The sequence below is a fragment of the Giraffa tippelskirchi genome, chromosome 3, assembly GCF_054371585.1.
Source record: "Giraffa tippelskirchi isolate mGirTip1 chromosome 3, T2T-mGirTip1v1.2.pri, whole genome shotgun sequence".
Classification (NCBI taxonomy): domain Eukaryota; kingdom Metazoa; phylum Chordata; class Mammalia; order Artiodactyla; family Giraffidae; genus Giraffa; species Giraffa tippelskirchi.
In genome coordinates, this window is record NC_137277.1 from 25308642 (window position 1) to 25334515 (window position 25874).

At 48.4% G+C, this 25874-nt stretch overlaps 1 long non-coding RNA gene across 1 annotated transcript; it reads left to right on the forward strand.

The window, feature by feature from the left end:
• The first annotated feature begins 341 nt into the window (after positions 1–341).
• Positions 342–24544, forward strand: LOC145542848 (uncharacterized). Its single transcript, XR_014080189.1, has 3 exons — positions 342–480; positions 15689–15765; positions 23374–24544. It is a non-coding gene; the product is annotated as an uncharacterized LOC145542848 (long non-coding RNA).
• Positions 24545–25874: the final 1330 nt, after the last annotated feature.

Below are 25874 nucleotides of genomic sequence, written 5' to 3' on the forward strand. Positions count from 1 at the left end.
GGCCGCTCCGCAGACCCGGCCTCGGCCGCCACCGCCGCCGCCGCCGCCGCAGCGCTACGTGGCCGCCGCTCCGACGTCTCGCGACTCCCTTCCGAGCGCGCGAGGGCGAGCGGGGCTGGCGGGGCGGGCGGCGCGCGGGGAGGGAGGCAGGGGAGGGGGGGTGTGCGTGTGTGGTTGTGTGTGCAGAGAGGGGGGCAGGGAGAGAGGGAGGGCGAGCGGCGGCGAGAGCGCGCGCGCGCCCGCGGCCCCTTCCCTTGCCCGCCCCCCCCGCCCGCCCAACAGGGAGCCCGACACCTCCCTCCGCCCGCCCCCCTGGCATCCCGGCCGCTGGGCGCGGCGGCGCGCATGCGCAGCCCTCGGGGCCGGCCCTGGCGCACCTTTTCTCCCTCCTGCCACATTGTGAGCGCTTCGCCTCCCACACAACCGCCGACTCCCGCTCCACCCCCGCCTCCCCTACTCCGCCCACTGCCGAGCGCCCAGGTAAAGGCGTGGAGTGCGCGTGCGCGCCGCTCTCCTTGGGTCTGGGGGCGTGGCTGCTGAAAGGAAGCCAAAATGTGGAGTAGGAGGGAGCTTTGGGCTGGGGAGTGGGGGCGTTCCACGAAGTAGAGAGCGGGTTAAGATTAGGGAAAGTGAAGTTCAGAAAGGGGGCCAAAGTAGAAAAGTAGGTGCAAGCGAGATTTAGTAGAAGTCAAGGAGGTTTTTTGGTTTATAAGGTAAACAAACTAAAAACAACTTGACTCTGGCCCCCTTGTTACTGAAGGGCGGTGTGGGTGACAGAAGACAGAAATAAAAAAGACAGAATGTAAGCAGTAGTGGGTTATTTGTCTGATGAATGGGACAACTAATAAAAACGAGAAATTTAGAGATCGCCCAGACTTGTCAGAAAAACAAATTTAGAACCCTGCTTGTTCTGCGGCCAGAAATAGGGAAGGGGATTGTGTGTGTGTGTGTGTGTGTGTGTGTATGTGTGTGCAGGAGCGCGCGCGCGTGCGCGATTGTGCTTGAGATATGGAGCTGCGGAAAGAAAGGAAGCCTCTGTTTAAGCATTACAGCATCATGACTAATTAGCTATTAATCATTAATATAATTAATGGTACTATTAGCTAACAAGGTAGCATTTATCCAAGTTCATCGCCAAGAGAAGCTGTCCATAATTGAAAGCGCTTGAAATACAGGGAGGGGAAATGAACCAGGCAAAATAAAGGCCTCCAGTGGAGTAGAACCAAGTCATGACCTTTCCCACCATAAACCAAAGTTCCCTGATGTTTTCCAAATTTTATCTTAATTGGAATTCCTTATTATTCTTACACTAAACTTAATAAATGTTCTTGCACTAAATCTGAGCTCTCAACATTTTGAATATGTATGCAGCTACTTCTCCAAAAATTGCACCCCCAAAAATTCCTGTCAGGAATAAAATGACCTGAGTCTGGGAAAAGGGAAGAGATTGAAACTTTATAAATAAAAGGGTTCCAGGGCTAACTCTATCCTTGGCTACTTCTCAAAACAGATGCTTCGTTTTTATTATACTTGGACTCCAGGGATCATAATTTAGCAACTTTGGGTCATGTTGTTGAATAGGGAGTGTCTTCAGTGGATAAACACTAAAAATAATGTCATATTGAAGCAGGTGAGAGAAAATCTTTAAGAAAAACATGAGGAAACAAGCATAAGTAGTAAAAGGAAAAACTTAGATTCAATGTGAGAAAAACCTTGGCATCCATGGAGGCTAGTGAGCCTAGAACATCTCACTGAAATGTCTAACTTTGTCTTCTTGGACATTTGTTCCATCTCTTCTCCCACTCTGCCTCTTGGAAGAGGGGTATGCAGAGTGATGGCTGAAGAACCAAGTCTCTAGGAGTTTCTACCCACGGGCCAAACATCTGAAGGGCTCCTAGTCACTGGAATAGTAATATTATCACCTTCCACTTGAAGAGTGCTTTACGGTTTTTGCAGACAGGTTATATCCATTATCAGATTTTCCAACAACCTCATGACGCAAGCAGAAGTGGTATTATTCCCAATGCAGGCAATTCAAGCCAAGGTGTGTCTACTGGCTCAGCCTAAGTCACCCAGCTCAGTCAACAATGGAGGCAGGGCAGGACTCAGTCTTCTGACTCCCAACATGCTGTCCTCTCAAAGGGCTTAACAGATCTTCTTGGGAAAATAGCTGCATTTTCCTGTGGAGTAAAAACAAGTAGCCTCACCATGTGAGGGATAATAGTTCTAATATTCAGTTTTACATATCTCCTTTATTTCATGTATTTTTCCTCTTCGCTCTCTCCAGGCACTTGGGACTTGACCAGTGTATTTGAAACATTGGTGACGGGTACTTTGGAAGGCCTTGGGCCTGGCATGGTGATCCTAGTTCCTCTGCTCCCCCTTAACTCTTCCCCCTTGAGAACCTATCAGAAGAAGTACTGTCATCAGTTTGCTAGTTTCAGTGCCTCCCTTCTTCTACTTGGCAGTCATTACAGGCAATATTTAGCACCCACATCTGGCCTTATTGGAAAATGAAACTTCTGTCATCCTGGTTTCCTGGCCCTGGATAATTCTTCACTATCTCATTAAGGCCATCAGCCAAAACCAGCAAAACTCCCTTGCCCCCACCCTTTTATTGGCCATGCCATATAGCTCGTGGAATCTTGGTTCCCCAGGGATTGAACCTGGGCCATGGCAGTGAGAGCCCAGAACCCTAACCATTAGGTCACCAGGGAACTCCCACCATTTTTTTTTTTAATTTGAAAATTTTAGTAAAAAGTTCTATATATTTTGACAGCTCTGAAAACCTTACAGATTTAATTTAAACAGCAGCAGAGCTATCTGGCTCCTATAAGGTGAGCTGGACAGCCTGGTACAAGCTCCCGATTCACTGCATTTCTGTGCTCCCCAAGTTTCCAGGGGTGTAGCCCTAGTCAATACTAGTTCTTTCCACGTGGAGGGGCAGTGGCTGTGGCTCTCTGCCTACCCATTGACTAATGTTACCCCATGTATTGCACCAGACTTGGGGCCAGAGTTCTGTTTGGGGTTTCCTAGGCCCTCATACTTATAGTGCTGTGACCTTTGTTCAATCACTCCACCTTTGAGGTTTTGTAAGAAGAGAGGATTATATGGCTCTTAGAGCCTTTCAGATGTAATACCTAGGATTCTCCTTTAGAAAGTTGACTGTGTTCCTTAATACCTTGTAATTCCATTCCTTTCCTAAGAGTTACTATCCAATTTCTCATCTCAAAGCCCTTACTATAGGAAACTGCCCCTTTTACAGAATGGATAAAGCTGTCCTGGACTTCCCTTTGGTAGCTACTTTTTTCTTAAGTGATAATGTGTAGAGACAACCCAGAAAGCTGGACTCTTGGCTTGTCTGCCAGGGGGCTTGTGTGTGTGCACTTGTATGTATGTGTATATAAGGTCCATGGGTGCTTTCATTCTGTGCCCTCTCAACTTGGACCACCCCCACTAAAATTCCAAAGAAAAGTTAAATGCCAGAATGCACTAGAAGGTCAGGTATGTGAGTGGAGCTCTTTTGCTTTGGGGACAAAGATGAGGGAGGCTCTTGAGGCTCTTGGCCACTTTGATCTTAGCTGATTTAGCTGCAGCATGGCCTGGGACCATCATCTGGTTCAGAGCTCCGTACAGCTCTGGTCTCTACACATCAGCTTCTCCATCTGAAACATCTCAGAGTTTGGGTCCTGATTACTCTGGTGTCCTTATCATCAAAATGCATTTTATAATTTTTTTTTTTTTAGTTCTACCAGTTTATTGCTATCAACCCATCTCCCTCTACCCTCATGCACACATGCTCAGTCATGTAACCTCGTGGACTGCAGCCTGTCATGCTCCTCTGTCCATGGACTTTTCCAGGCGAGAATACTGGAGTGGGTTGCCATTTCTTTCTCCATATAATTTTTTTTTTAAACACACTTATGTGACAACTTCTACAAATCTTTCTTTTACAATATTTCACTTAATTCTTCCCTCGACACTGGAAGGTAGTAAGGGCAGAAAATGTTTGTTTCTGCTAATTTTTTAAAAACAGTATATTAAAAACAAGGTCCAGATTTTAAGGGTAACATGGCCAGAATGAAATCCTGGGTCTCCAGGGTCCAAGTCCGGGACTTGTCTGTGATACTGTACTGCAGCCCTTTGCTGGACACCATACAAAGCAAATGGAACACATGTGGTCTCTGCTCTCTGGAAGTTTGTACTCAAATGGCCAGCCATGATTCTGGCAAACATAAAAGGACAAAAAGACTGACAGGCGACTCACATATGCAAATAAAGAAATGAGTTAAATAGATAAGGAAAGCCATGTTTACCTGGCCTACTAATGTGTTTGTTTGTTTGTTTAATTCCAGTTGGGTAGAAAGGACAATGTTAATGAGGCTAAGGTTTTAGGCCAGGCCCATCTGCCTACTTGCTTTGCACATGGAAAACTGTTTGTAGATGTACTGCATGCTCTTTCCCTTTTTTGTCTTCAGCATTCTATGAACCTTCCTGAAATATCTACCAAGTGTCTGTCATGCAAGGTGGGAATCAAGGACCATTAAGAAATTATTTCTACTCTCAAGCAACATCTGTGACCGTTTTCCTAGTTCAAACCACTGTGAAAGCATTAGTTAAGCCTGTGTCTACCATCTCTATGGATGGAAGGACAGATTAACTTAGTCCCTATCCTGTTGTGCGGAGAAGGCAATGGCACCCCACTCCAGTACTCTTGCCTGGAAAATCCCATGGACGGAGGAGCCTGGTAGGCTGCAGACCCATGGGGTAGCTAAGAGTCGGACACGACTGAGCGACTTCACTTTCACTTTTCCCTTTCATGCACTGGAGAAGGAAATGGCAACCCACTCCAGTAGTCTCGCCTGGAGAATCCCAGGGACGGCGGAGCCTGGTGGGCTGCCGTCTATGGGGTCGCACAGAGTCGGACACGACTGAAGCGACTTAGCAGCAGCAGCAGCATCCTGTTGTGTGAGGGCCTCAGATTCATCTTTATCCACGCAAGATGGCCAATTAGGACAGTAGAGAGGTGGACTTTGGAATTTGAGAGACGTTGTTACTACCCTAGAAAAACCACCTGAGCTTCCTGACTATTTAACCAAAGGCCAAGAGGAACCCTGGGGTTAGGGAGCGTGGGTGGCCCAGGGCAGGAACCCACAACAAGAGAACATCTTCCATTCCTAAGTGGACTGCTGCAGCTCGATTCCTCCCCTGGGGGTTCTGCCTCAAGGTCCTTGTACAGCTGAGTGATCTAAGGTAGTTAGGCTCAAACCGTGTTTGGGTTGTTTAAGAGACTCACAGCTTCTTTAGGCAGCAGACTTAATTGTTGTGTGTAATTGATGTGACATGTGCCCCAGAGGCATGCACTGAGGTCCAAATGAAGAGATGGTTTTTCAAAAATTGGAAGTAATTAATTAAAGAAGGCAGCTGCATGGGGCTGTGAGTTAGTGCCAAACTCCGTAACCCTAAACCAGCCAACCCACCCAACTGGCCTCACCACCTGAGGAACAATCCTGAAGTTCTCACGCAGGTGGGATGCAAGACCTGGGATGCAGTGTAGGACGTGGGGAATGCAGGGGTGAAGGACAGGGCTCAGGGAACCCCCTCTTAACTTTCATGATCCTCAAAAGCCTTGGCTCTGGAGAGCAGTTTGGGAATCAAAAGAAATGTGTTGGGGGTGCTAGAAAACTGCAGAAAAGGGGAGATAAGGTCAAGAGAGGTGTGTGAGGTTACATGGGGGAGAGGTGGCAAAGGGGATGCGGGTGTCTGGAGCTGGGAGCAGTGGGAGCTGGAGTGTTTGCGGGAGTGAAGAATGATGGAGTCCCTCAGATAGGGCCTGGGAAGATCTGCTAGGTTGCAAGGACCCTGAAGGCGGAGCTCCGAGGAGGTGGAGTCTGGATGTGGGGGCGGGAACATGGTGCCTGGGGCCTCTGGCATTCAGAAGAGGTATTCATTAAACCCCTGACCTGAGGTCACTCACAGAGCTGTGGCAGCTTTTCACAGGAGTTGGGTTAAGAACAACAATAACAAAAATAATAACAACAATTAACGATAATGAGACCTTATCTGCAGCAAGTTGTTCCTAGAGCTTTGTAGGCATTAAGTCATTAATTCCCCTGGCCCCTCAGGGCCACTTTTTCTAGAAGTAATGGAGGTGCTAGAGAACACAGATAATCCTGTGTGGTTAGGCCTCCTGCCGTCAGCTGGGTGGGTCAGTTCACATCCAGAGGGGATAAAATTCATTCCTGTTTCATAAAGTTATAATCTTTTGCATTTGCTTAGAGTTTCTGAAATGATGCTTAAATGGGGGGGGGGGGGTGAGTACAGAAATGTAGGAACCAGCCATCACAAGATGTCTAAACAACTTGGATGTGAAAACTCAAGTCCCACCAGACAGCACCAGGCTGAACAATATGCTGCAGTGGAGAGTGGCTGCAGATGACCAGGGAGTGACCTGGAAGTGATCATCTGCTTAAAGCCCTAACTGGTGGCAGGGCTGAGCCTCAGCCTGCAAACAAGGTAAGTTGGAAGATTTCAGGTGTTTACCCCCCACAGACCGAAGTTTAGAGGGCTCAAGGGGAATAAAAAAAGGAGGGTCATTCTAGATTGGAGGAGTTACGTGGGATGGAGCCCGAGAGCCAAACCTTGAGCAAACCTAGTGCCAACAGTGACTGGCCTTGCAGATTTCGGCTGTTCTTTCATTTATCTGTTTCATATAACAGTGACTGTGAATTATACACACCCAATCCAGAGACAGCCTTTCAGTTACATCCCATAGATGGTGAGAGTCATCATCATTATCCTAGTCCCGATCAAAGACAGCAATATAGACAAAATAATCTCGATATGCTTAAGCAGAATGGGTGTCCTGGTCATCCTTGAGTCCTGGAGCAGCAGGGATGATCCTCCGCACTAATGTAGAGTGCAGGTGCGATATGGAGCAGGAACTGAGCTTCTCTGAATCTCAGAGTTGGGCAGAAGAAGAAACTGTATCACAGCTATCACCATTCATATCAGAGAAATAAGAGGGACCAGTCCTCACTATGGAGAAGGCAATGGCAACCCACTCCAGTACTCTTGCCTGGAAAATCCCATGGACGGAGGAGCCTGGTAGGCTGCAGACCCGTGGGGTCGTTAAGAGTCGGACACGACTGAGCGACTTCACTTTCACTTTTCACTTTCATGCATATGAGAAGGAAATGGCAACCCACTCCACTGTTCTTGCCTGGAGAATCCCAGAGACGGGGGAGCCTGGTGGCTGCCGTCTATGGGGTCACACAGAGTCGGACACGACTGAAGCGACTTATCAGCAGCAGCAGCAGCAACAGCCGTCCTCACTATTTGGACCCTTGCCATCCCTCTGGAAACAGCGTTCCCTCCTTTCCCTGTGTTAGTACAGAGAATGTCTACCCGCAGAAGGTACGAGAACTTTCAGGGCTTGAATACCAATCTCACTTGTAGATTACATCAAAGAACATAAAGTGTTATATGATGAATTTAGGGAACAGAGTATTCTGGTTAATCAAATAATCTGGTTTTTAAAGTATTGCTAAACATATAGTAACATTTGAGACATACTAAAATCATTCATTGTTTATCTGAAAATTCAGGTTTAACTGAGTGTCCTGTATTTTATCCATTTGCAGGTAAACTTCTAGGCAATCCAAAACTGTTCCTTTAGAGTTCCATAGAGAAAAAAGCAACAGAAAGGAGAGATTTTCTTTGATAGCTTCAGGTTCATTGGTACCAGAAAATGGGGACAGAGAAGATAGGGAAGAAGAGGCCCCAAACCAGTTGTCCATCAGCTCAGAAGCACACTCATGGGCACACTGGGTATGTGGCTGAGATGTCGCCAGGTCTTTCACTGGCCCTGTGTCAAATCAAACACTTGTTCCAGGGATCTCAGGGAAGAGCTTAAGACAAGGCATCACCTACACTCTAATATTATCTAACACAGACAGAACCCCACCTAAGGATAGGAACAGATTGGTGCAACTTCTATCTATCCCTCATTTCATTTTGCCAGCAAAGAGGAAGAAGGTGAGAGCTCCACTGAGCAACGTAGTGCCATTCAGAGGGCCTGCATGATTCCTCTGTGCCATAGAATCCCCTGCCTCTTGGAGACCTCCTTCCTATCGTGTTGATGGTCCTGTGGAAATGGGTCCTCTAGAAGCTATATTCTGCTCTGCATGGCACCGACTGCAGTCTTTTTGGCCAGATTGCTGTTCTTAGCATGTACTGAGCACCAAGATGTCCCCAGCTTATTGAGTGCTTTCCACTGTCCTAAGTGTTGCACCTCTATTAGTCTGCAGAATCCTTCCGACTATCTTTTGAGGTAGGTATTCTCATTTCAGAGATGAGGAAACAAAGACAGAGAGAAATGAAGTAGAAGTGATATAAGGTCACATAAGTCTTACATGATGGAGTCAGGATTGAATCCAGGAGGTCAGACTCCGACAGCTACTCTTTGAACCACTATGCTGTACTACCCAACACTCCAATTACCCCACGCTCCTGCTCGGAATTCTGGAATGGCTCCTGTGATAAGCAGAATAATAGCCTTCTAAATATGTCCACATCCTAAACCTGGAAGCTGTGAATATATTACCTTATGTTGGTGAAAGGGACTTTGCAGATGAGATTAAGTTAAGGATCTTGAAATGCAGACCTTAACCTGGATTATCCAGTGAAAAAAAGAAAGAAAGTGAAGTCGCTCAGTTGTGTCTGACTCTTTGCGACCTCGTGGACCCCATGGGATTTCCCAGGCAAGAATACTCTAATGGATTGCCATTTCCTTCTCCAGGGGATCTTTCTGACACAGGGATTGAACCTGGGTCTCCCGCATTCCGGGTAGACTCTTTACTGTCTGCCAGGGAAGCCCCATTATCCAGTGGGTCCAATCTAATCACAAAGATCCTTAGAAGAGAGAGGCAAGAACATTAGGGTCAGAGGAGAAGTGGCCAGGAAGCAGAGGTCAGAATGGTGTGATTGCTGGCTTTGAAGATGGGAGCAGGACAAGCGCCAAGGAATGTCGGCAGCTTCTAGAAACTGGAATAAGCAAAGAGCTGACTCTCTTCTAGAGCCCCCAGAAGACACACAGTCTGCTGACACCTTGACTTTGGCCCAGTGAAGCTTTTGACCTCCAGAACTGTTAGATAATAAATCCGTGTGGTTTTATGCTACCAAGTTTGTGGCAATTTGTTACAACAGCAGTAGGAAACTAATTCAGCTTCCATTGCTTAAAGGGAAATCTGAACCGATTTGCAGGGCATTCAGGGGCCTCAGGTTATCTTCCCCTCGTCTAACTGCCTGGCTAGCTTATGCCCACCCCACCCCTGTGCCCACCCTCACCATGCTTTACAGATTGAATTGCTTCATGATCCTCAACAGCCATCCCTTCCTTATGTCAGTGCCTTTGCCTGGAACACCCTCTCCTCACTTGTTTGTCTGGCAAACTCCTCATCCTTTATGTCTCAGCTATTACAAAACAATACCTCCTCTGTGAAGCTTATCCTACTTCCCCCAAAGGAACGTGGGACTCCTTTCCTGTATCTCGTGCCTCTGCTGTTTTTCATGTTCACTCCCATTAAAGCAGATTGTAAGAACCCGTCTGTTCCCTTCCTGGGTTATGAGCTGTTTGAGGGCAAGGCCCTCTCTTTTCAGCTTTGATGTCCTTTAGCACCTAGCATGGTCCCCAGCACATCAAAGAAAGGTCCCCAGAGAACAGAACTCTTATCCTGACCTATGCCTATACCCGTGATGCAGCCCCTCCAACCCCATTTCACCATCAGTAACAAGCTTTTCAGGACGTCATCCCTTCCCTTCCCTGGTGAGAAATAATGACAAAGAAAATCAGACATGGAAGTGTTTCAAGTTTGTTTTTTTTTTTAAATAGCACTAATCAACGTTTTGTGATATTCCAGCTGTAGAAAATGCTTCCTGTCCAAGTCTCAATTTCTTCAGCTGAGAAATGGGTCAGAGACGAGCTGTACAGAGACAGGAGCTCTGGCCACTTTGCATCCTATTGTATCCCCCGCATCTACCCTGCTCTTGACTTGGGTGAATCCTCTGATGTTGGTCGGTAAAGGTCTTGAGGGAGGTTTTTCCACATTCTTCGGATTCATCACTTCTCTCTGATGTGCACAGCAATGTTGGGTCTCTTGAGCGAAGGTTTCCCCACGTCACGTTCTATGTAACTGAGTTCCAACACTGAGTCAGATGAGCCTTCCAGGCCTCCAGACTCACCCGAGGGCTCTCCCCCAGACACATCAGATATGGGGCTTCTCTCCAGTAGGAATTCTCTGATGGATAAAATGGTTGACAGCTCCACCCAAATGAAGGCTTATTCACTTTTATTCTTTTTATTTTCCTGTGTGAATTCTCTGACGTTTAATGAGAAGTAAAGGGCAAGTGGAGGTCTCAATAAAGGCCTATTAGATACCCAGCTCGGGGCTGCGGGACTCTAAAATGTAAGGCATGGCCCCTGCCCTCCAGACGTTTTCAACCTGGTTGGAGAAAGAAGACTTGGACACAAAACAGCTGGGGAGCACCAGACACTGTGTAGTCATACCAAGCGATTCAGAGAAAGGAGTGGACAGCTGGAGATCGACTAGATGGGAAAGGTGTGTAAAAGAGGTTAGCCTTTAGCTTGACCTGAAAAGATGGTAGAATTGAGGCTGGAAGAGAGGAAGAAGGTGTTCCCATTGAAAGAGAAACAAAAGGAAGGATGGAAATAAAGAAGGGGGGGCGAGGCAGGAAAGATGGAGGGAAAGAAACTTTCTAATGTAGGAATTTGCCTGTTGGTTTAGGAAACCCCCACAGACTTAGGGCAGCGGCCTTTGAAAGTTTTCTTCTGATGCTTTTCTTGTTTTAGCGCTCATACCACTTTCACTTCTGCCAGGTGCAGCTAAAAAGGAACACTCTACTCCTGCCTTGCACAGGCCAGCCCCACCCCACCCACCACCTCCACAACATTCTTAGGGCCCACTCCAGTTCCACAGCCAGATGATAGAGGCACCAGATGGGGAGAGACCCCCCCCCCACGAGAAGGCCCCGGGGAAGCACCCAGTAGGCTTATATTCAAGAATATGGGAGCTCTCTGCCCCTACCCTCTTACCCCACCATCATGTCCTCTAAAAAAGTTTCTGCACAGGATCCTGACCCTTACAGAGAATGAGGGTCATCAGCTCTGAAACCCTTTTACTTTTGTAGATGTTTTCTGAAAACATTAGGAGTAGGGGATACTTCATAACTTTTCCTTATTTTCCCCATTCCACAAAGAGCAGTGGACAAGCAAGCCAAGTGGAATATGCAGTGTCTTGTCTTGGTTAGATTGTTGGAGGACTTTTCTGCCAATTATAGTGGTTAAGCACTGACTCAACGTCCAACAACTGCATAAGAGCTTAGAGCCTTCATTCATGGACAAGTTTCAAAATGAAACAACGTCACCACCTCTCATGGGCGATGTAGTCAGAGAACAGAGGAGAGTGAATTTCACCCTTAACAAAGTGGCTGCTTTCTGGAGAAGTGGCAGGATCTGGTATTCCCCAGCACGGTGAAATTGGGAAGTGCCTTTTGCAGCCCTTCTCACTTTCATGGTTGGTTTGGACATGGAATTCTTAAACTCTTAATTCCGTGCCTGCTTCCTGTGTCACTTCCCTAGGAGACTGAGTTCCAGGAGGGCGGGACCTCCTCCCCAGGGGAGGGGGGAGAACAGAATGGGGACTGATGCCTTTGGGCTCTTACCATGTAGACATCCTGTTGGCACATTCTCCACTCCTCCCCAGCAAAGCACACTCTGCTCTGTGAAAAAAATCCAGGCAGGAAGTAAAAGAGATCTGTGCAGCCACAGTGGAAATGCCCAGACTCTCAGGAACCCCAGATGGTCATCCAGTCTGATCACACATCCCATTCTGTTTTCATTATTAGTGTCTGTCCTGCCTGTCCTGTCTGTTCATGGGCTCCCCCAGGACAGGAGGCATATCTGCCCTAGTCACCATCAGAGCCATCTTAGTACGTCACAGTGCCTGGTATAGAGTAGCTGTTAGTAAATATTTGTTGAATAAATCAACAGTAAATGTGGAAGTGGTTCTCTTAAAGACCTCTTTGCTCTTTCTCAGCTACTGAGTTACAAGACGAATGTGCTGTTGGTGAGAAGGGACACTGTGGGGTTATAATAAAAGGAGCTGGAAATGTGTGGGAGGGCTCCTAAATGTTCCAGTAGTATCTACTAAGCAACAGGGAACCTCTGCAAGTTCTTTAGGTCACCAGCAGGAGATGGTGAGCGGGTCGGGGCTGTGTTGTTGTTGTTGCTCCAGCTGCCCAGTCATGCTTGACTCTTTGCAACCCCATGGACTGTAGCACGCCAGGCCTCCCTGTCCCTCACCACCTCCTGAAGTTTACCCAAGTTCATGTCCATTGCATCAGTGATGCCATCCAACCATCTCATCCTTTGATACCCTCTTCTTCTTCTGCCCTCAATCTTTCCCAACCATAGGTGACCCCTGGGAGTGGGGACTTTGCAGGCTATATTTGATCTGGAAGAGGGTAGGGTCATCTGAAGAACAAGTACATCTTCTTGGAGAAGTCTAATCACAGTTGCAAGCTCCAGAGATGACTTTTGTGACTGAAGCGTGAATATTTTAGCTAGGTGAGTGTCAAGAAAGTGGTAGGAATTCTAGTGAGCCTTGCTCCTGTGTGAACTCAGAGCTGGCGGTGGGAACAGAAGCAAGCCAGTGCAGTCATGGTCAGAAGTGGCCAAAGAGGAAGATGCCGCAGGACTCAGCCCAGGATCCTGGTATTGTACTACGTGGAGTGGGGTGAAACCAGATAGGAAAACTTGTCTTTATTCTGAAGGCAGAGGCCATGTCTTAAGGATCAAACCCACGGCTCAGAGCAGAGCAACTGACACATCATAGCTGCTTAATACATGCTTGATAATGAATGAATTGGGCTTCCTAGGTGGCTCAGTGGTAAAGAATCTGCCTGCCAACCCACAGGGACGTGGGTTCAATCCCCAGGTCGGGAAGGTCCCCTGGAGAAGGGCATGGCAACCCACACCAGTATCCTTGCTTGGAGAATCCCATGGACAGAGAAGCCTGGCAGGCTATAGTTCATGGGACCACAGAGAGTCAGGCGAGACTGAGCACACAATAAGTGCTTGGGCAGTTGGCTGGCTCTGGGAGTCACTGAGAACGCGAGAGCTTCTGGAGGCCTCCACAGCTGTCTTTACTATCCTCTCTCTTCATCCTTCTCAGCCTGCCCTCTGTGGTCCTACCTCTGCGTTAAGCCAGAAGATGTTTCCAAAGCTCACTGCTCTCTTGGTGGACAGCACCAGCTGGGTCTCAGCCTCAACTGATCACGCCATTCCCTCCCTTCTCCTGGGGGTTCCCACTGCCGATAAGTTCCCACTCAGCCCCCACCCAGTCATCAGATTGTTGTTCACATCTTTGGCTCTTCGGTCTCCTCTGGGCAGGCAGGGACATGCCACTGCTGGAAGCCTGGCCTTAGCGAACGCGTGTGTATATGCGCACACGCCCCTCTCCCTGTCTCAGAGCCTCGTCTGGCCCTCCGCCCCTGGCCTGGCCCGTCTTTATGAGATTTGGGCTCTTCCTCTCCAGGTGCTGAATGTAGGGTCTGATTCGAGAGAACCAGGCATTTTGCAGGTCTGCGTCTGTGGCCTTGGCCTCCCTCAGGGGCTTGGGTTGATCCACCCATAAGGAGGGACCTTCCAGAGAGACGCCAAACCAGGAGTCTGACCTCATGACGCCCGCAGCACCTGGCAAGGAGGGTACCAGCTCTGCTGTCCTGGCCCAGACCCAGTTCTCTCTTCTAGCATCCACACCTTCACCTTCCCTGGCTCCCCTCCAGGCCGACAGGACCTCCCCAATCTGGGGAAGGATAAGCCTGGTCTGGTGAGTAGGGCCAGGAGAGGGAGGACCCCCAGGATCTTGGTCAAATCATTCCCTGGCTCCGTGCCTCAGTTTCCCCCCTGAGAAAGTCTGCCCCTGGCTCTAGGGTTAGGAAGTTAGTTCCCTGGCCTCACTGGGGAAGAAACCCAAACTAGTGTTGTGTTCCCTTGCAGCCAAGACCTGCCCGCCCCGCCCTGCCCCAGGAGGCCTTGCTAGTTGGTGACGCCCGGCCAGCAAGGCAGGGTCCTGCAGGATGAAAGCTCAGAGAAGCCAGAGCAGGAATAATAATGATAATCATCAGCTGTGGCGTCTCAACCACCCGGGAATGCGAGGCCCACGCCCTGCGCTCCCCACACCCCGAGACACTCCGAGGGCTCCTCTCCCTTCATTTTATTGCAGTGATCCCACACTCAGCCATTCCCAGCCCAACCTATTTGGGTTCCCAAGGACTGCAGTCCAGCTACCTGCTCACTCAAGCCCTATGGGAAGAGTGAGCTCGACAAGACCCACTTGTCGAAGGTAGAACGCCCGGCTCCTTGGAGACTCAGGCTCCTGGGTTTCCCAGAGAAGCATCTAGCCATCCTTGGCCTGAAGCACTTTCCCACAGACCCATTTCTGTCTGGTTAGCGTCAGGTCTAGGAGCTTTGCCTGTGTCAATATAAATCTACATTCAAGTCCTGGCTGGGCCACAGATTAACTCACCATAGGACCCTGGGCGAGTTTTGTTTTGATTTCGACATTTTGTGTCCACTACCTCACCTGCCCCTTGCTCACTGCAGATAAACTCTGAATTTTGTAGTCTGATTTTTGAAAATCTGATTTTAAGTCACTTTTCCAATCCCACTGTTCATTCTCTAGATGCCAGCCAAAGGTGACTCCTCACTGCTGGTCATGCATATCCCATGCCTTCCCATTCCAGAACTTCTGTTCTTCTTTGGGAATGTCATTTGCTCTGTTTCTACCTTGTCAGACCTTCCTAGCCTTTGAGGTCCAAGCCAGGGACATCACCTCCATGACTGTGCCTGACTCCCCACCCACCTTAGAATGCTTGTTCCTCTTTGTCTGAGCCTCTAGCCCCTGGGTCTACCCTGTACTATGGTATGTGCAGATCTCAGTTTGCTCACTGAATCATTAGTGTGCTGGAGTCTCCATCTCTGGGTCCTCCTGGTGCCTTGTATAGCACCCTACATATACAACATGTGCTCGATAAGTGTGTTGGGCATAAATTGTGGGAAATAATCATCCCCACCCACCCTATTAATTTCCCCACACAAATGGGCTTTGAAAAAGTAAAAGTAGTTATTTTAACATAAAATTGTATGCATGTGTGTTCTCCCCAGCTTCCTCGGGGGCAGTGGGATGCAGGTACCCAAGTGGCTTGGGAAGGCATTAGCTCCCTGGCGTTGGGCCAGTAGGTGGAAGGCTTTCCTCAACCAGTCTGGTCCAGTCTGGTCTTGGATTCTGGCTCAAAGGAGATGAGCATTTCCTTCATAGCAATCCCATCCCTTTGGGGCTTCTCAACCCTAGCAGCCTCCATGCCCCATGGGACTCATACACCAGCAGGACCCCGAGATTCAAGTGTTGTAAAGAGAGGAGTGGTTGGATGTGTTTAGAAACCTCTCAGCTGGATCCTTATGAGAACACCTTGGAGCAGTGTTCACTGCTGCTGCCTGTTTAGTGTCGTGTATAATATTAATAGTAACGTAACTTCGGCAACGCCTTGTATTTACTTAATGCTTTTCTCCAGGGAGCTCAACTAATCTTTCCCTCATCTCCAGAAGGAAGAGAAGGACCGAGGCGATGAAAAAGTGAGCCATTGGGGCCACATTTTGAGTACAAGCATCCTTTGTTCTAAGAGGTAAATGCAATATGTAGCATTTCAGATGTGTGGAACTGATAAAGTAGGAAACCTGTTCATGTCCTGGGACCTGGAACCTATGACTTAAGAATTTTCCCTCAGATCAAAGCCAGTGTGAGATGACAGCTCTCATACTGAGAAGTTACATCTCATCAGTAATAAATGTTGAGAATGCACCCTTAACGTAAGTTCAATCACTTACAAATCATACACACGACCCACTATCATTATATTTCAAGACACAAAATACACTTGGGTGAGGTCTGTTTTTAACAATGGTAGAAGTGTAATTCACATTTCAAACAGTGACCTTGATAATTACAAATTATAAAGCAAGTTCGCTGGCCGTCACTGTGTTAGACCTGATCAGATTGTCCCTGTGTTACCCTCCTGACGGGGCTGACCAAGAGCTCCTGTGAGAAGCACCAGTGGTGCCACTTTCTTGTGTGCTAGCGCTTGCTGAGTTACAGAGATCTTTAACCTACAGCTCCTTTGCAGGAATTATTTTAATTCCCATGTCCATTTTGTGAAGTTAATTTAGTTCAAGTTGGATAATATAATCCATAACATCATTTAACCAGGCAGTGGAAACTGTGACATTAATACTTTGTGGTTTTCTAGCATGAGCTAAGGATTCGGGGAGCCCTGTCAGCCCCTCTGGTGTCACTCCCTCTGGTATTAGCTCCTCTGGTGTCAACCCTCTGGTGTCAGCCCTCTGGTGTCAACCCCTCTGGTATTAGCTCCTGTGGTATCACCCCTCTGGTGTCAGTTCCTCTGGTGTCAAACCCTCTAGTACCAGCCCCTCTGGTGTCAGCCCTCTGGTGTCAGTCCCTCGAGTATCAGCCCCTTTGATATCAGCCCTCTGGTGTAAACCCCTCTGGTATCAGCCCTCTGGTGTAAACCCCTCTGGTGTCAACCTCTCTGGTGTCAGCCTTTCTGGTGTCAGGTCCTCTGGTGTCAGCCCCTCTGGTATCAGCCCTCTGGTATCAGCCCCTCTGGTATCAGCCCTCTGGTATCAGCCCCTCTGGTGTCAACCCCTCTGGTATCAGCCCCTCTGGTGTCACCCCTCTGGTATCAGCCCCTCTGGTGTCAGCCTCTCTGGTGTCAGCCTCTCTGGTGTCAGGTCCTCTGGTGTCAACCCCTCTGGTATCAGCCCTCTGGTATCAGCTCCTCTGGTATCAGCCCTCTGGTATCAGCTCCTCTGGTATCAGCTCCTCTGGTATCACCCCTCTGGTGTAAACCCCTCTGGTATCAGCCCTCTGGTATCAGCCCCTCTGGTGTCAGGCCCTCTGATGTCAGTCCCTCTGACATGCCTCTGCGCCTCTCCCAGCAGCCCCCTGGTGTCTACCATGGCCTCTGGCTTCATGTCCCAACTTGCTTGATTCAGTCTAAAGGGAGTCTTCTGCAACTGCACCTCATTTCCATCACTGAACTACCAATCCCTCCGTCTTCAAGCCCCTCCTGGCTATCTCAGCCACCTCAAGCTCACCCTTTTTTTTTTTTCCTTTTTAAAAAATTTTTAGTTATTTATTTATTTTTGGCTGCCCTCGGTCTTTGTTGCTTCAGGCAGACATTTTCTAGTTGTAGCTTGTGGGCTCAGTAGTTGCAGCTCATGAGCTCTAGAGCATGGGCTCAGTAGTTGTGGCACACGGGCTTAGTTTGTTGGAACTTCAACAAACTCCACAGTTTGTGGCATCTTCACAGACAAGGAATCGAACCTGTGTCCCCTGCATTGGCAGGCAGATTCTTAATCACTGGACCACCAGGGAAGGCTCACTGTTTCTTTCTCTCTTTTTTTTTGACCATCCCATGGAGCTTTCAGGATCTTAGTTCCCAGACCAGGGATTGAACCTGGGCCCTCTGCAGTGAAAGCGCTGAGTCCTAACCCCTGGGCTGCCAGGGAATTCCCTGAAGCTCACCCTTCCTAAACCTCCTCTGTCAAGCCTACTTTGTTCCCTTTCTTCCCCATTTCTGATAAGGACACCACTAAACACTCAGACTAGAAACTACAGGGTCATTTCTTCTCTTTCCTCCTTGCCATCCTTCCAAACTAGTCCACTTTCTTTCTTTCGTTTTCTTGAGCAGTATTTTTATTTTATTATTATTTTTAATTGTATAGTTGCTGTACAATATTATATTGGGTTCGCCCAAAAGTTTGTTCAGGTCTTTCCGTAACATATTACCCAGTATGTTGTTGCTGTTCAGTCACTTAGTCATGTCTGACTCTTTGTGGCCCCATGGACTGTAGCATGCCAGGATTTCCTGTCCTTTACCATCTCCTGGAGCTTGCTCAAACTCATGTCTGCTGAGTCGGTGATGCCATCCAACCATCTCGTCCTCTGTCATCCCCTTCTGCTCCTGCCTTCAATCTTTCCCAGCATCAGGGTCTTTTCTAATGAGTCAGCTCTACATCAGGTGGCCAAAGTATTGGAGGTTCAGCTTCAACATCAGTCCTTCCAATGAATATTTAGGATTGATTTCCTTTAGGACTGACTGGTTTGATCTCCTTGTATGTTATAGGTGTACAGTATAGTGAGTCACAGTTTCTAAAGTCCATTTATAGTTATTATAAAATATTGGCTGTATTCCCCATGCTGTACTATATTTTTTATTTTCTAATTTTTTTTACATTTATTTTTTATTTTATATTGGAATATAGTTGATTTACAATGTGTTAGTTTCAGGTGTACAGCAACGTGACTCAGTTATATATATACATATATCTATTCTTTTTCATATTCTTTTCCCATATAGGTTATTACAGAGTATTGAGTAGAGTTCCCTGTGCTCCACAGTAGGTCCTTGTTGTTTCTCTATTTTGTATATAGTAGTGTGTATGTGTTAATCCCAAACTCCTAATTTATCCCTCCCCCCGTTAGTCCACTTTGTAAGGGCCCTCCCTTTGGTGTCTCTGGCCCTTACCATTGCTGGGCCACTAAACCAATTGGCCTCCCGGCCACTGTTCTGATCCCTCTCATTGCCCCTCCACACTTCTGCCAGAGAATTCTTTCAAATACATGAGTCTGATTTGGGTCTCTCCCTTCCTAGCCTCTCCATATGCCTCAGACTGAAAGGATGAAGTTCCACCTCTCAGCAGAGGATTGTTTGGCTAGGCCCTGCTGACCCTTCTAAGCTGGTCACTCCCAGCCACTCTCTCTGCTCCCGACCCCCAGGCATTCACCCAGGAGCCACACCTTGAATACCATGCTCCCTTCTCAGCCTGCTGACTTACTTTACTTGACCTCTAAGACCAGTATGCCCAGCGCCTTCCAAACACTGAAAGCAGGAAGTTACTCCATCTTCATGCACTCTAGCACTTGGTACGAAATGCTTTTGTTTTCTGCTGAAATGTGATGAGCTGTCTGTATCCTCTGTTAGCCATTGGTTCCTGAATGCTTAGGCTACATCTATCTTATTTCTATCCCCTCCTTCCTTCCCTTCCGTCCTAGCCTGGTGTGGGGCAGGCTCCCCATGAAGCGCTGTCCCCTGGACATGAGGCATTGGGAGCTTCTTCCCACATTTCACCTGTGCTGTCTCCTACTCCAGTCCCCAGCAGCTAATGCTGAAAAAGCAATCCTCGGTACCAGGTATTGTTCTAGAAGCCTTGGGCACACTAGCTCACTTAATCCTCCCCACGACACCATGAGCTCGTCCCTTCTGGCATCTCCATTCACCGATGAGGAAGTTGAAGCACAGAAAAGTTATGCATCAGCCCCAGGTGGTGGGGCTAGTAAGCGGCTGAGTCAGGAGTCAGACTCAGCATCCTGGATACAGGGGCGGATGGTTACCTCTGGCCAGTGCCATGCCACCTCACTCAGCCCTCTCACTGTTCTCCCTTCCCTCCACAAGACTGGGTGCTGTTCCCAAGGCCAGTTGAACCCCCTTCCACCCTGCCCAGGGGTGAGACTGAGGGTCTGGTGGCTCAGGTGGCTCTCTCCCCGCAGAGGGAAGGACAGACATGACAGTCTCCCGCTGGCCACCCCTGCCCCACTGTCCCTGGGGGCACTGCTTTCCTGGGCCAAGGCTCTTTGCAGGGGATTTGAGCCCTGGTCTCACTGGATCCAAATCATTTCTCTGGGAATGTCTGCCTGAACCCTGCCCATGAGCCCCTCAGGCACCTGGGGGGCTTTCCCCACCTGTTTTACCTGATCAACTTCCGGCCATTACTAACATCTCATTCTCCTTCTCTGGGGCTTTTTTTCTATTCTGCTTTGCTTCCCCACACTTCCTTCCTGTTCTTCTTTCTCTTTAGAAGAAGACTGGGTATTTTTAACCTGAGGTTTCCACTCACCTCTTACTGTCCGGTTGGGACTAGGTGGGGCTGCTGGCATGGTTTGCCAACCATGGGGGTTATGGTTTGTGGCCACCCTGCTGAGCCCAGTCTCAGCCCTCACCCTTAGCCATCTCTCATAAGCTCTCCCTTCTCCACTTGTAGAGGAAACACCCTAAACGGGCTATTCACTGAAGCTTTGGAAATTGTGCAGGGCAGGTAGGGAGCCGACTCCCTCCCGCTCCTGCGATGCTGGGAGGCTGCTATGGAACCAGGTGAGGATCACTCACACTGGAGCCTCACCAGGCCTCCAGGGTCAGCTCTCGGTCCACCTGTGTGATCCTCACTAGGAAGCGTTAGGGGGCTGCTGGTCCCTGGTCTGTGCTGTCTCCGCATTTTCAGAGAGGCAGCTCTGACTCCCTCTCTGCTCTCTGGTGCTGGCCGACGTCTCTGCCTCCTGGCAACGCTTCCTGGTTCACCTTCTGCCTCAGCCCCAGCCTGGTCCCCCATCGCTCTATCCTCACCGGCCTCCAACCAACCTCCGACCCAGGTTTCCCTGCTCTGCCGGTGCTTAAAAGAGAAACTTTTATTTGAAGACCAAACAACTGCAAAGGGAAGATAACTGGGCTTTTAGAGTTTCCCAGTTATTGTTGTTTATTTTTAAGTTTGGTTTCTGTGCTCAGCTTTCTTAAATAAGAGAATAGTGGCAACTAAGTGAGTTGATAGCTGAGATTCTCTTTTAAGCAACTGACAGTGACTCACTGCAGGCTGCTGGGCCCACGGCTAATGTTCTCTAAATAATTGATAGGCGTAAGGACTGCCCCGGGCAGTGCAGTATCCCACTGCGCCCTCTGAGTCACCATGAAGGATTAAAAGTATATTCAGCATTGTTTTTATGTTGTGTATGTGTGCATGCTGAGTCGCTTTTAGTTGTGTCCCACTCTTTGCGACACTATGGACTGTAGCCCTCTAGGCTCCTTTGTCTATGGCATTCTCCAGGCCAGAATACTGGAGTGGGTTGCCATGCCCTCCTCCAGGGGATCTTCCTGACCCAGGGATCAAATCTGTGTCTCTTATGTCTCCTGCATTGGCAGGCGGGTTTTCTTTTTTTACCACTAGTGCCACCTGGGAAGCCTGTTTTTATGTTGACTGTGCTTTAAAAATTTGAATTCCTTAAAAAACAGGCACTCCCCCACCCCCTCCCCACCCATATAACCTATGTAGTAACCAGCTGATTACTGATTGGAAATGGGTCTTTGGGCCTTGTAGACCTGACAGAGTATGTGCAGCCCACATCCCTAGCCTCAGCCCCAACCACATCTCTGCTTCACACTCTCTTAACTGACCCACCACTCCCCCTGGTCAGCTGCCCCACGGTCCGCTCTGAAGCAGTGATCCCTTCAGGCCCCACCATGAGCTGGGACTACAACCTGTCCTGCCTCTCCTGTTCCCTGGCACCCCTTTTGGAGTTGGTCAGTCATTCAGTTTACAAACACTTATTGGGCATCCCCCATGAGCAGAATGCCATGCTGGGTGGGTGCTGGGAAAAGACAGAAGAGGTTGGTGCCACCTTCAAGGGGAAAGCTCTCCCACCACAAACACCCAGAGAACTGCTTACTGAAAGTTCGCAAGAACTCTGTCTCACAATCAAAGAAGGGGGAGTCAAACAGGGGTGGGCTTTTTCAGAAAAGCCTTCTTAAAAGGGAGAGGCTGGAGTCTAACTTTGATTCTCAGTAGGGCCTTCCCAGCTGGGCAAGTAGGTGCACAGGGCTGCGGAGCTCATCTGGGAATGGGACCAGAATTCCCCACCACCTCTGCCCAGCAGCTGCCTTGTGAATCCTGGGCTGCTCCTTCCCCTCTGGGCCAACTGGGTGATAAGGACGGGGGACCAGCCCCAGCAAGGAGGAAGTGGCCTGGCTTCCTGTTTGTTTGTAAATCTCAGAGCAGCACCATGCAGCCATGAACCTCAGCTAAGCAGAGCAACCCCAGCCTGAGCCAAGAGCTCTGGGGAGCTCGCCAACCAATCCAGCAAGCCCTCAGCCAGCTGGGACTCCAGAGCAGGGACCCGTCCAGGGCAGCCACGCTTGGATGGCCAGCCTGGTAGCAGCCATGCCAGCTTGGCAGGGACAGGAGGTGGAGCAATGACTTCTCCAAAGAAGTTAGAGTCACACACTCACACACTCACTTATGTCACACACTCACAAAATGTCACACACTCACACATTCACAGAATGAAGCCTCTGGGCAGCTCCAAGGGCTCAAGTAATACCATCCCCCTACCCCAAAGATTATTTCCTAGGACCCTGGGCACATCTCTTTTGCCCTAGAGGGAAACCTTGTGCAGAGATCACTGGACCCTTTGAAAAATGGAGCTGCATGCATTGTGGTTTTGTTTGCAACAGCAAAATACATGAAAAACCACCACCAAGTCATTCAAAAGCCAATTGGTGACAACAAAATATGATAGATTCAGGGCAAACACTGCAGCCATTCAAAAGAATGGGGTGGATTTGTTTGTGCTACTGTGGTGAGATGTCCAAGATAGTTCAGTAAATGAAAGCAGTCAGATACGGAAGAGAGTGATCCCTTTTGTGTAAATAACCAGGACAGCAGAGGACATGTTCATATAGGCTTAGAGATGGATGTGCTCCTGAATGCTTGACTTTCTGTTTTTCTGAAAGGAAATTTAAGTGACCTAACAGTGATTATTTTGGGAAAAGTAACTGTGGGAGAAAAGTGATGGAAAGGTATTCACTGTTTACTATTTATTTTCCTGTGCTATTTTCTAGTGATGTATATATGATATTAAATATAATATTTAAAAAACACTACCTGTGGGCACTGGGACTGTGGTTTACTCTGTTTAATTCTTTATACTTCTCTGTATCATTTAAAATAAAAAATATTAGGCTTCCCTGGCAGTCCAGTGGTTAGGACTCTGTGATTCCACTACAGGGCACATGCCGTTTGACCCCTGATGGGGGAAGATCCCACATGCCGTGTAGCCAAAAAAATAAATAACATTAAAATATCAAAGCAATAAGTATTATTTTTAAGCCAATTTAAGGAGTCAGGCAGTGTGCATTTGCAAGATTAAACAGGGTAGAGCTAGGATCACACATTCTCCAGAAAAATTGACCAGAGGAGATGGGGAGAATGCTTTGCTTTAAGATCTGTACACATCGGTAAGAGCAGAGCCAATTCAATGCTCCACTTTATGGATTCCTATGGCAAATGTTTGAACTGTCTCTGTTTTCCTTTTAACCATTCCATTTCCCTGTTTCTCCTCCCATTTCATGGCCTCATCATTTAACTTTTGACCTGAACCTAACAATAAGAAACAGAAATCTGAAGGGAGAAGAAGATACACAATACGACTTCAATACACACGACCCGATCACCTGTCATTTGACTTAAGTTGTATTCACTTCTTTATAAAAGATCTGTGTTTGACTCGTCTTCTGGTCCCCTGAAGCATCTAGCTCAGGACTGCACCCAGTAGGCATTTAGTAATCATTGTTGGATGAGTAAATGGACCAGCATGTGTATTTGACACTTGTCCTTTTCAGGTCTAGTCATTCACAGAGCATCCACGCAGTGGAAGTCCAAACTACCCCTAAGACTATCAGATTTTATTTTGCTTTTCCTCATGAGTGTTTGGGGAGTTGGAAGGAAACTCTTGGGGTCTCAGAAGGAGAATGTGATGTCCCCTCTGTGTCCCACTAATTCATTAAAAACTGGTTAATTCCCCCAAACTGACCTCAGGCTGCCTAAGCCCGAGTATCCAACACCGTAAGAGCCTGTCTGGTTTTAGAAAGAGTTAAAGCTGCTTTCCCACCTGGCAAAGAGAGGGGTAGCACCAGTTTGGCTGGTGGTTGGGGCAGAACATTTGGTATATTTACAGTCGCAGATGCCCAGGGGGTTCTATATCAGGAAGTTGACTGCAGAGGGTCACCTCTATCTATTTACTTACCCTCTGGTTAAGGGTAATGTTAGCTGGCACTAACATCCTCCTGGTCCTTTCCCTGGGATCTTTTTCTGAACATCTTGTACTCGTCAACACAGCCTGGCACCTGCAGCAGCAGGCAGGTTGCTGCCACCTGGTGGAGAAGAGAGGCCACAGCCTTGCCGGGCTGGGCCTGAAACGGACTTGAGAGATGGAAGGAACCTTTGAAAACAGCTTCCACAGGACAGTGGATTTCAAAGTTTTGTAGCCATGGATCTCTTCCTTTAAGACCACTAAGTGACTGAGGCCTTCCTGTAAGACTGCTAAACTCAACACTGCTGTGGCTATAGCAGGGAAAGGAGGGACTCAGAGCCCCAGGGGACATGTTCCACACTCCCCTGAGCTCAGTTGGCAAACAGCTGTTTACTCCCTCACTGCAAGGATGGGGAAGTGGAGACTTGGAGATATAAAGAGATTTGTGCAAATCCTTTGTATGAAACACATTTTGGAATATGTGCAGCCAACTTGTACCCCCAATCTCAAATAAAGAAGGTCTGAATACAGCTTTCTGAGTGCTAAATCAAGCCTCCTACCTCAAGACATCTGGGCTCCAGGGAGAAGGAGCCTGGAACTCAACTCCTCCAACATCTTCTTGTTTGAATCAATCCAGGGGCAGACCCATGACGGCCCCTATGCCCCCTCTTCAATAACTGGCCTCGAATCAGGGGCCTGTAGATGCCCATATAAGTTTTTTGATATCTGACGTTAGAGAGAGGCAGGCAGCCCCTTCAAACACAAGTAGGGATAAGAACGAGGAGATCTGGGGCATGTCCTGTGTGCTGGGCCCTGTGCTGAGCATTTCCACATCTGTCATCTCACTTATTCTTCAACAACCCTGAAATGTAGATATTTGTGTCCTTAGTTTTGATGAGACAAAAAGGATGGTTAAAGTTGATGAGTAATTTACCCAAGGTCTCCCAAACTAGCAAGTGGCAGAGTCAGAATCCCAACACGAATCTTTCTGATTCTAGAACCCATAATCTTTTACAAACTTTGTTTTCTTCTGGGGTGAGAAACCTGGGACTTCCAGGCCAGCTCAGAGTTTCACAGTGTCAGCAAGGCTAATGTAGTGCCTTGGCATGAGGGCCTTAGAAGGCATAGGTGCTGTCTCTGCCTCCCAAGTGCTATGGTCTAGCTGGGGATTGAAGTGTGCCCACGAAAGGAATGAAGACCCCACACGCATTTGCACACCTGTGAGTGCCAAGGATTTACAGGACAGGGGCTCCCGGATATAGAATCCTAGAAGCTGAGAGATGGGATAGAAACAGTACTAGACGGAGGGTGGATGCTGGATTCCACCCTTGGCCTTACCACCTGCATCCTGTGGGATATTGGGCAAGTCTCCTCCCCTCCTCCCCCAAATGAAGGGGATGTTCCTGAAGCCCTGAAAATCTTCTGTTCAATTCTGTGCTGTTGTGACTGCAGTGGAGATCCCCAAAGGAAGCGAGTGAGCTGGAGGGTTGTGGACATGGGAGAGGGAAATAGCATTTTACACTGAGAGGCCGGCGGAAGCAAGCAAGATAAAGAAGCCATCGTTAGCCAGAGACGGCAAGCTCCTCTGTTCTTGAACGCTTGGTGGAGAACAGGGTTGGCACAATCTACAGTGAGGAACATCTGTGGGTTCTTTTGGGGTCTCTGATTGTCTAGGATAGACACTGTCTTAACCAAGAGACTCTCCCACCCAGCAGCTAAATGTCCCAGAGGCCCCATCTCTGAAGTCATTGCTGCACCAGGCTCCCTTCCTTGGCTGTGGCCTCACCTGGCTTGAAAAGGACAGTCCAGCAGCAAACGCTCCTGGAGGGCAGACAAATGGAAAAGAAGTAGTTTTACCCC